Here is an 11,620-nt window from a genome sequence, read left to right as displayed (position 1 = left end):
ATGGCCTGTACTTCTGTGGAAACTTTGAAATCAACCACTTCTATTGTGCTGACCCTCCTCTTATCAAGATTGCCTGTGGAGGGGTCCACATTAAAGACTGCACCATAATTGTTATTGCTGGGATTAATTTCACATATTCCCTCTCAGTGGTTCTCAGTTCCTATACCCTCATCATAGCAGCTGTGCTGCACATGTGCTCTGCCGATGGCAGGAGGAAGGCATTCTCCACGTGTGGGTCCCACCTGACAGCTGTTACCATGTTTTATGGGACTCTCCTCTTCATGTATCTCACGAGGCCCACTGAAGAGTCTGTGGAGCAGGGAAAGATGGTGGCCGTGTTTTACCCCACAGTGATTCCCATGCTGAATCCCATGATCTACAGTTTGAGGAACAAAGATGTGAAAGAGGCGGTCAACAAAGCAATCGTCAAGGCAAACTTGAGGCAGTGAACCTGCAGTACATAATTCTGTGTATGCCACTTCCTGTTATAAATGTCCAGGCATATAAATAACCCTGTTTAAAATAGACTGTATACAGGCAACACTTAAATATACTAAGAGGTCCAGTCTAACACAGTGATGGTTTACCCCGTGAATGGACTCTCAGGACTAAGCCTCCTTTATCTACATATGCAAACATACTAACCCTGACCTATTACTGTTAGTCACAGTGTATGTAAAATTGTGCTAAGTGTAGTCATCAGATAACTCATAAATACATTTGGATAAGCACATGTTAATTTGGAGGTATATTTGTAAGAGTTGAAAATGCTTTCTTAGGATATTTTCTATATATAATTGCTTTTCACTTGTTTTATAAGTAATATATAATTTCATGAGAAAAAATTAAGACTTCATCACTTTTCCATGAATTTAAAAGTTGGTGGATCCTCATGAAAGGTTGTTGAATCACGTGAATACACTGGGATTCTTGGCCCCCGGAGGAGAAGAATTCAATCCAGGGCCAGAGATGAGGCTTGATCGCTCAGAGCTTTTGTGTAATAAAGTTTTATTAAAGTATAAAGGAGATAGAGAAAGCTTCTGACATAGGCATCAGAAGGGGGCAGAAAGAGTACCCGCTTGCTAGTGTTAACAATGAGGTTATATAATCCAAAGAATGTCTGGAGGTTGTAAAGACCTCATCAGACCTACTCCCATAATTAACATTTTAAGATAACACTGTCCTTAGGAAAGATATATCCTTGTAAAGACCAGGTCTACTCCCATAATTTACATTTTAAGATAACAGAAGGTTGAATCCAAAGACTGTCCTTAGGCAGGATACATTATTGTTATATAATCCTAAGGAATGTGGAGAAAGAAAAAAAGTTTGTCCTTTCTTCCTCCTTGAGAATTCCAGACCCCTCTCTGCTTGGGGACCCCTAGACTCCCTATCAACCTGCCTAGGAACTGACTCTCTCACTCATTTACCAAAAAAGCTTTCAATTACATTCATACATGCATGAAGTTTTGAAAACAAAAATGTATTCAGAATCTTCAACTAGTGTCATGAATCAATCAGAAGGTTAACTCCCAGTATGTATTGCTCTGTAATTAACAGTATTTGTATTTCAAACAATCTGTTGACTCACCGTAATTCTGCTCTTTGGTTTGGATTTTGGCTAGTTGTTTTTCTCTTCATTAAATAGGTGAAAAATTTATGAGTAAAGCCTATCATGTCCTCCTCAGAGTTTAAAAAAATGAAGCAATATGGATTTTTGTCATTTAAAATCTAACTTTTGATCAGAAGAATGTCCTGTTAAACATTTGATTGCTATGATGAAGGTATTGTTTGATTCCAAATTCTTGTCACTAACATTACATTCTTAGGTCTGTATTTAGCTCCTTAAGTCAAGCTTTTAATAACTAGAGTGGATCAACCAGATAAGAATCTGTGTAAAACCAAATGTCATTGCACTAAACATATGTTAAAATGTGATCAGCACAGCTCAAACTGGTATCCATTGGGATCTGATTACACATTTACAATTCAATTTATGTTGATTGGTGTCCACTTAATCTACCTTCATTCTTAATGTAAGTGGAATACATTTTTTGTCCTTGTTGACTCTTGCTAATAATACCAGCATAAAAGCAAATCAGAAGCAGAAGTAATTTCTCATGAATGAATTTATTCTTGTTTAAGGACTAATCCATTTAAAAGGGTTGCACAATTGAACATGTGTAGAAAGACTCTGAGAAGTAACATTTGGAGAAGGAAATGGCAACCCACTCTAGTATTCTTGCCTGGAGAATCCCAGGGATGGAGGAGCCTGTTGGGTGCCGTCTATGGGGTCGCACAGAGTCGGACATGACTTATGCGACTTAGCAGCAGCAGCAGAAAGACTCTGAGAAGTAACATTTACTTGTGGTAGTATCACTGGAAAGATGGATTCATTTAAGCACAGAAAGTATTGTTGCTCAGGCTAATTTACTAATTGCCCACAAGCCACATTCCCTCAGATTGGTTCTGAGAAAAAGCAGATGGTGGGAGGAGAGTTCTTTTTCATAACTTTAGGTTCTGAGCAGGAAGAAAAAGTACTATTTGATTAGTATTGGAAACTACATTAACAAAGGTTTTTTTTTTTTTTTTTTTAAAGTTTTTAAATCACCCAAGTTTGCTTCTAACAAGTTGGTGTCAAGTATGAAATGATAGGCTGCTCAAGAAACAATTGTAAGGACAGAGATCTTTATAACTTGACCCTTTAAGATCACATTTTCTATCATCCTTATGGCAGACATATTCCTCAGTGTCCATTATTTTATGTTGTAATTTATAAGTAAAACATTTGTCATCCAGCTTTTGGGATACATAATGTTGTCAAGTCTTGGCAATGAGCCATCAGTAGAAAGTGGTGCCTGAAACCTAAAGATCACCTTCTCTATGTTAAAGCCATTAGATATGGACTTTTTTCTCTTCCTTCCCATTTGAAAATGTTGCCACTGAAATGATCACTTTTTAGACAAAGATGGAAACCACATATTGAGGGTCTAATTGCCTTTCCCAAACCCCTTAACTCATACTGCTGCCTGAGAAAGGAATAAATTACTTTATTAAGTCACTGCATCTTAGGAGTTCACTTAGCTATAGTGCTATATTTTCTCTTATAATACTTTCCATAAATATATCCTTGGCACTTCACCTCTGCATCTTACCACTCACTAGGACAATTTTTACCTGAGAATGATCAAGTCTCTTCAGAAACTATTCTGGTATTGAGAGAAGGGCATCTTGTCTTCTGTCTTAACAAGGAGGAGAAAAACTCAAGGTTCTGATCTATATTAGATATTAGGTTATATATCCCTTTGTCCTAACTACTTGATGAGTCCTTGGGCTTGTTATGATCTTTAAAAGTCCAGTTGTTACATTAACTGGTTTTGCATCCCTTTTGATCCATCATCTAGGCCATTTCGCTAGCCTTTTTAGGTATTTACAAATCTCTTTCTTAAGCTTAGGAAACCTCAGCTATTTTTGTCTGCACTGTGCTTGCAGGTGTAGATAAGGTGTGTTTTCACCATACATTTGAGTCAGCACATCTTTAACTGTCCTTACTTATTAGTGGGGCTTCCCCAATGGCTCAGCAGCAAAGAATCATCTGTAAGGCAAAAGACATGATTTCAATCCCTGGGGGAACATCCCCTGGAGAATGAAATGGCAACCTACTCCAGTATTCTTGCCTGGAAAACCCCATGGACAGAGGAGCCTGGTGGGTTACAGTCCATAGGGTCACACAGAGCTGAACACAACTGAGCATGCACACACTTACATGCACTTACTCTGAGTGAAATTGTTCCCCCAGAAGATGTGTTAAGTTCCTAACCTGAAGAACTTCAGAGTTTGGTTATAGGATCATTGGGTTATAGGGTCATTATTTGGATATGGGGTCCAAATAAGATGCAATTGTTGATATGAAGTCATACTGAAGTAAGGTGGAACGTTAATCCAGTGTGAGTGATGTCCTTACAAGAATGAAGAAATTTGGACACAGATGTAGAGGGAAGGTGACCATGAGAAGACAGCAGAGACTGAAAAGATGCTTACAAGACAAGGAATGCCTGGGACCATGAGCAGCTGGAAAAAACAAGGAAGGAACCTCCCCTAGAGCTTCATAGAGAGCCTGGTTCCACCAATACCTTGACTTCTGACTTATAGGCTCCAGAACTGTGAGAAAATAAGTTTTTGTTGTTCTAAGTCAATGATTGTGTGCTACTTTGTTAACGCAGACTGATGAAACTAATATATTTCTTTACAGTAATTTTTAAAAGTTAGAACTTTGGTTTTACTTTAGTTTTTCTTAGTGTCCCAGGCTATCTTATCCTTTCTGCTCTAGGAGCTCTTCAAATGTATCTGAAGTTTCTTTGGTAAACCTGTGGTTTTGCAGCAACCTCCCCTGAATCCAGTGTGCTACCCAGAAGGGGCACCAGATTCCTTTTGAAAGATTCACTGACCTTTAAGCCCTTCTCACATTGCCAATCTCAGGTTCAGCCCTTACTCTGTAGTTTACTATAGAAGCTCGCTGCTGTGCTTTTAACTATTTAAATTATACTTTTGTAGTTATTTAAAAAATAGCAACAACAAAGATGTTCTCCTCTCTTGAGTTTTATCTTTGGCAATTGATAGTCATGATTCCCAAGATTAATTTCTCTGCAACTGTGCTCCCTGACCCCAAAAGAAGTTGATTTAAGAACTTGAAAATCAAGATTGTAATTCATTGCTTCTCTTCAGAATTTGTACAGTTTACATCCACTTAGAACACCTTGTTGCTGGTTTAATAATGGTGTTGAGGTTAGGTGAGGCATAAATTAAAATAAAGTTTAATATAAATAATTTAACATGGCAATATTGATATCTTCATATAAATGTGAAATCTAATTTAACAATGAAATATTTACCAAGATAACTTGGATAAAATAAGCTAAACTGTTTCTAAATAACTTATACAATCAATTTTTTGCCAGTATTTTCCAAAATAGCAGACTATTCAGCATATTCAGGAATGTTTTTGATTTTGCCCTGTGAGAATAGCTCACAATATCACCCGCATGGTAGACACCAAACATTTGAATCTGAATTAAAAAAAAAAAAAAACATTCCAGTTGATGGTTTAAGTGGGTCTTAGATTGCATCACTCTACAACCACCCCAACATAGAATAATATTCCTGACATCTGACAGCAAGCACGTTTATAACTTGGTTTTAAACTACCGCTTCCTGTCAAACCATTGTAATTTCTTCAAATCCCTAAAATGTAAAAGGATCTTAAGCTTTGCTGAGGGAATATAGGTTTGTGTGCATTTTTGTTTTGATACAGAAAAAGAGAGTATGACTTTCCCAAAGCTGACCCTGATTTCCAGATCTGCATGTCGAAAAATGACATTTTTTCAAACAACATGAGAACTGTGGAATTACAGAGAGTGACTGACAGTGAATCTAGTGGGAGTCAGAAGCAGAGAGACATGATTTTTAGCAGACAGGGTGCAGTTGAGGAACAGCTACTGCCTGGAACGACATGGGGATGGACAAGAACTTTACCACCTCCCTTGTTCTGTTTCCACAATGTGTAAAATGGAAACATTTTTGAAAGCAGCGGCTAAATCTTATTATCAGTTAAATAGAAACTATCCAGGTCAAAACTATCAAGTGTCACATATGCAAATAGTAGCAATGTGTTAAAAATGTGCATTATAATCTTTTAAACCTTTTATCTTACTTATAAATTATATGAAAAATAGAACACATGTGCAAAGTCATTTTGCTCATATAAAAATGGTAGAAATAAATTAACCTATTAAAGATAATAAAAACAACACATCTGCGTGTGGCATAGTTTCAAGACAGTCAGTGTTACAAGATACATTTTACTGTTTATTAGAGATAGGAAATAACATTTTTCAAAGGTTGTCCTCAAGGCATTTTTTACCTCTTGGTTCCTCAGGCTGTAGATCATGGGATTCAACAAAGGAATGACTATTGTGTAGAAGACAGAGACCATTTTGTCTGTGTCAAGGGAATGGTTTGATTTGGGCTGCAGATACATGAAGATCAGAGTCCCGTAGAATATAGTGACAGCAGTCAGATGAGAACCACAGGATGAGAATGCTTTGCGCTTCCCTTCTGCAGATTGGATTCTCAGGATGGCAGCCACAATGCATAGGTAAGAAATAAGGACCATGGTCAAAGAGCTGATTATGTTGAATCCAGCAAAGATAAAAATCAAGATCTCGCTGAGGCTGGTGTCTGAGTAGGCAAGGGCCATCAAAGGAACATCATCACAATAGAAGTGATAACATTGGGGCCATAGCAGATCAATCGAAAAGTAACAACTGTGTGGAGGAAAGCAACAGAAAAGCTGTATCAGTAAGGGCCTGCTACCAGTTGCATGCACACCTTTTGAGACATGATCACCATGTAGAGAAGAGGATTGCAGATGGCCACATAGCGATCATAAGCCATTACTGCAAGAAGGAACGTCTCCAAAATCAAGAAGTTCAGGAAAAAGCCCAGCTGTGCGCATATGCATAGAGAGATATGGACCTGTGCTTGGTCAGGAGGGTCTCCAGGAACTTTGGGGCTATTGATGAGGAGTAACAAAGGTCTACAAAGGCCAGATTACTGAGAAAAAAGTACATGGGTGTGTGAAGGTGAGGATCCAACCGGATTAAGGAAATCATGCCAACGTTTCCCACCATTGATAGAGAATATACCACTAAAATGAGAAGAAAGAGAAGGATTTCAATCTCTCTCTGGACTGAAAAACCCAAAAGAATTAATTCTATCACCTTGGTAATATTCTTTTCAATCATTTGTTCTAGTCTCTAAACTGCTGAAAAGAGACAAGTTAAAGACAGATAAGTTATCAGGAGTAAGGAATTGTCATCAGATGCCAAAATGTGTGTGTTTTAACTTGAGAAATTATTGCTCATTGAAGCAGAATAAGTGAAGTCGCTCAGTTGTGTCCAACTCTTTGTGACCCCATGGACTATAGCCTACCAGGCTCATCCATCCATGGAATTTTCCAGGCAAGAGTACTGGAGTGGGTTGCCATTTCCTTCTCCAATGCATGAAAGTGAAAAGTGAAAGTGAAGTCGCTCAGTCGTGTCTGACTCTTTGTGACCCCATGGCTGCAGCCTACCAGGCTCCTCCGTCCATGGGATTTTCCAGGTAAGAGTACTGGAGTGGGGTGCCATTGGGGGCGCCAAACCCCCTCTATCCTGCGGGTGCAGGACGCTTTACCTTCAGAATCTGTTCGGTGACCAACTGGCAGGAGCTTTGTCTCCTCAGGGCCCTCAGGGCTTGGGCTCTGGGGTCATGGGGCTGCATCCCGGTTGAGAGGAGCAGGGTTGCCTGAGTGCCTGCCAGCAGGGAGGCGCTGCAAGAGGGGAAAATGAGGACGAAGTAGACGTTTCCTGTGTCCAGCTGATGCCTGACTGGAGGTCCATCTCAGAGGACTCTGGGGAAAGAGCTCCATGTGGAAAACGGTGGGTTTTTGGTTAGATTTCTGTCAGATGATCTAGAGGATGACCAGTGATGCTCTTTAGTGTAGGTGGCCAGTTTTCCTGTCACTGTTTCTTGAGAAGACTGTCCTTTCCTCTTCGCACGTTCCTGGTTTGATTTTCATGAACTGACCACGTACATGTGGGTTCATTCCTGGGCTCTCTATTCTTTCCTGGAGTCCATGTGTCTGTGTTCCTGCCAGTTCCTCACTGTGGTGGTTACTACAGGGCCATGATGTAGTTTGAAGTGGGAGAGAAAGATGCCTCCAGCTGTGTTCTTCTTTCTCAGAGTCTTTTTGGCCGTTTAAGGTCCTGTTCAATATTAGCAGTCTAATATTAGGAATATTTCTATTTCTGTGAAAAATGCCATTGACTATTACTTTGTGATTGCAGTCAGTGTATTTGTTGATGACTTTGGTTGGAATGGACATTTTAATTCCTCATTGTTCCAGTGCGTGAGCGTGGAATAATTTTCTGTTTATTTGTGTTTTCTTTCTTTTTTTTTTTTTTTTTATCAGGGCTTTCTAGTTTTCTGACTACTGGTTTTTTATGTCTTTGATTAAGTTTGTTGCTAGATGTTTTATTCATTTTGATGCAATTATAAGTGGGATTTTCTTAATTTTTGTTTCTGATTGTTATTAGTGTATAGAAACGCAAGTGATTTTTGTATATTGATCTGGATTGTAAATTGTAGTATTTTATATGATTGTAAATTGATCTGAAATGATTCAGCTTTACTGAATGTAGTCTAACAACTTTTTGTGAAGTTACGTGGAACATTTTATTTGTAAAACCTGTTCTCCTGCAATAGGTCATCCAGAGGACCCAAGACATGGTGGTTACTAGTAGACTTCCCACAGTACTTCTTCATTCCATGTGGACTCCTTCAAGGGCAGTGAGCAGCACAGCTTCCCTTGAACTTCATCTGGGTACGTCTTGGCCTTACCCAAGAAAGTTTCATGCCTGTCTACTCTGAATTTCTTTTGTGGTATTGACATGGTTGTTTTGAAACATAATTTACTTTCCAGTAATTTAAACTGTATGGAAAATTCCTAGCAATGGGAAAAAGTACTCACATTTGCCACATCATCTAAAATAGTCTATGTATTTTATCCAAAAGGGGTGCCTTCTCCTGCAGAAGCAGCATATAACCTCCAACATCAGGAAATCATATGGTTTCTACATTATAATGTAATCCACAGCCCCACTTCCACTTTTAGCAATTGTTCAAGTGTATGAATATATATTCTTTTGCATCCTCATCCTTTTTTCTTTGTTTAGAGTGTTACTGAGATTTTCAGTTATTTGGACAAACTTGATGGATTTAAAGCAGACATGGTGAATATGGGATCTGGGTGGCCTTTTCTATATGGATTTTTTTTTTCAACTAAAGGTGGTTTTAATGTTTATTCATGTTGTAACATGTATGAATCTTGCATTCTTTTTCCCCCATAGTAATTAAAAATTAATATGCCATTTACCATTTAGATATTTGTAAGCATACAATGTTGTAGCAAACAACCTTTACTTGTTTTGCAAACCCGTTTAATAATGTGTACCTTGTGCATGCTTTGGAGAAACTCAGGAAACTGAGTCAGTGACTGAAGTGGCCCAAGATATCACCTTAGATACCATCTTCATCTAAACACAAAACAGGAGCCTCCTGGTGGTCCAGTGGCTAAGACTGGACCCCTCCCAAAGACGGAGGCCCAGGTTCATTCCCTGATCCGAGAACTAGATCTCCCATGCCACAACAAAGAGTTTGCATGCCACAGCTAAATATCTGGCTTGCCTCAACGAAGGTCCACCTGGAGCAGCCAAATAAAAAAACAAATAAAGATTAAAAAATAAAACCAAAGGAAAGGAAGGGTATGGTTGTTGTAGAGATTTATGTCTTACTTTTCCCTATTGATAAAAAAAAAAAAAGAGTTTCACAAGACTGTCATCCTTCTATCTGGTATATACAGAGGATTCCTTTGAAATGAGATTTCTCTGGTAAATGTGACTCACAGAAGAGCCATCTTGAACTTGGGTTTCAGAGATGATCATGTGTCCTCTTAAAAAAAAATAGTTAACTAGGTCCAACTAATTCTCATGCTAAAGTGGTATATTTTGGGGTAGCGTTTGCTCCCCTTCCCTTTGGATGTATCGCAATTTGTTTACACAGTCATCTACCGAAGGCATCCTGATATTTGAAAGGTTTTAGTTATTACAAGTAGAGCTGTTGTGTGTAATTGTGATACTTTTTGTCTGGACACTTTTTCAAGGCTGTTCACTAAGTGCTAGACGTGTAGTATTCAGGTCACAGGTGAGCCTTGTTTAACTGTGGAAAAATCCAGCTATGTTTCTCTGTGGCATGTGGGATCTTCCTGGGTAAGGGATCGAACTTGAGTGTATTGCATCGTCAGGCAGATTGTTTACCACTGAGCCACCAGAGAAGCCCTGCCTCCCCTTTTATGAGTTTACTGACTAATAGGTGTGCAGTGCTTACTTCAGTGTTGTTTTAGCTTGTAATTTCCTAATGATATGTGAATTTGAGTATTTTTGATATGCTTATCTACTATCTTTATATTTTCATAGGCCCGGTGTTTAGATTTATACATTTTTAATGAGGTTGTTTGTTTTAGATTTTTTGGTATAGTTGGAGTACAGTCCTTTATCAGATATGTATTTTGTAAATATATTTTTCTGTGGCTTGTGTTTAAGTTTTGTGAATAAGGTTTTTCACAGTCTAAATGTCTAATTTTTTTAAGTTCATGTTATATATATTTTATATATTTTTTGGATAGACTTTAGTTTTTTTTTTTTGTTAAATTTCTGTAGGTACTGTAGACAGTTTTAAGCAAAGCTGAGGTACCATACATACAGTTTTGCCTTTTGTCTATTGAGAAGTTTGAATGAGGTTGGTGTAAACTCTAAAATTATGTCTACATTCATTTGATTGGATATGGCTTCCAGTTATTTGTATAATTGGTTTTGGAGATATCATGGGAAGTCAGTTTCCCCAAGGGAAACTGGGGTCCATGAAACATGAACTCTCTTCGATCCCTGGGAATCACTTTCTGCTTTTTCTGGCTTTGGATTTGACTTGTTTAGATATCTCATACTAGTGGAATCACAGAACTTTTGTCCTTTTTTGGTCTGGTTTATTTCACTTAATATAATGACCATAAGGTTCGTCCACATTGTAGCATTGTCAGAATTACCGACTTTGAAGGGCCGAATCAGATTCCATTGTGTGTCTACCACAGTTTGTTTATGTAATTGGCTGCCATGGACACTTAGAGTACTTCTGTTTGTTGGCCAGTGTGAATCATGCTTTTGTGACTATGACTGCAGAAGTATGCATTTTTTGAGCCTCTTTTCCCATACCTTTTGGGTACATAGCATGAATTAGAATCGAACTATGAATTTATTCCATGTGTTAGTTTTGGAGTAATTTCTGTGATGTCTTGCACAGTGGCAGCACCATTTAATTTTTTTTGTATGGTAGAATACTGTTCAAGCTTTTGAATGTACCCAGTGTTGCATATTCAGTCACCCACCTATGGACACTTGAATGGGTTCTATCTTTGAGCTATTGTGAATAATGTCACTATGAATATTTGTGTACCAGTTTTTGATTGAATTATTAACAAATACATAGTACTATATATGAAAGAAACCACAAGGACCTACTGTACAGTTTAGGAAACTGTACTGAATATCTTATGATAATGTATAATGGAACAGAGTCTCAAAAGGAATATATGAAAAAAGACATAATAGCCATGATAATTATTGTGCCAAGTCTATGAGTTATCATAGCACTACTCAACGTGTATTTATACATGCCACTAAAATATTCACATCTGTAAGTATATTATAAAAAATTATATAAAAAATCAAGAATTGAAACAGAGAATAAATAAACTTCCTGTCATTGCTCATCATCATTTATGCACTGTTACTACCTGTACCACTCATTGTATAAGTGCTGGACTAGGAATTGACATTCGTGTAAACCAAGAGGTTGTGAAGGTGTAAGGAAGTATAACTTATTGAATTCCTTAACGAAGGATTATAGAACTCTATGTACATGAAGTGAATGAAAGTCAGTTTAATTGAGCCACATTCTTACTAGAGTG

The sequence above is a fragment of the Bison bison genome, unplaced genomic scaffold, assembly GCF_000754665.1.
Source record: "Bison bison bison isolate TAMUID 2011002044 unplaced genomic scaffold, Bison_UMD1.0 scf7180017864527, whole genome shotgun sequence".
Classification (NCBI taxonomy): domain Eukaryota; kingdom Metazoa; phylum Chordata; class Mammalia; order Artiodactyla; family Bovidae; genus Bison; species Bison bison.
This window is presented reverse-complemented; position numbering follows the sequence as displayed.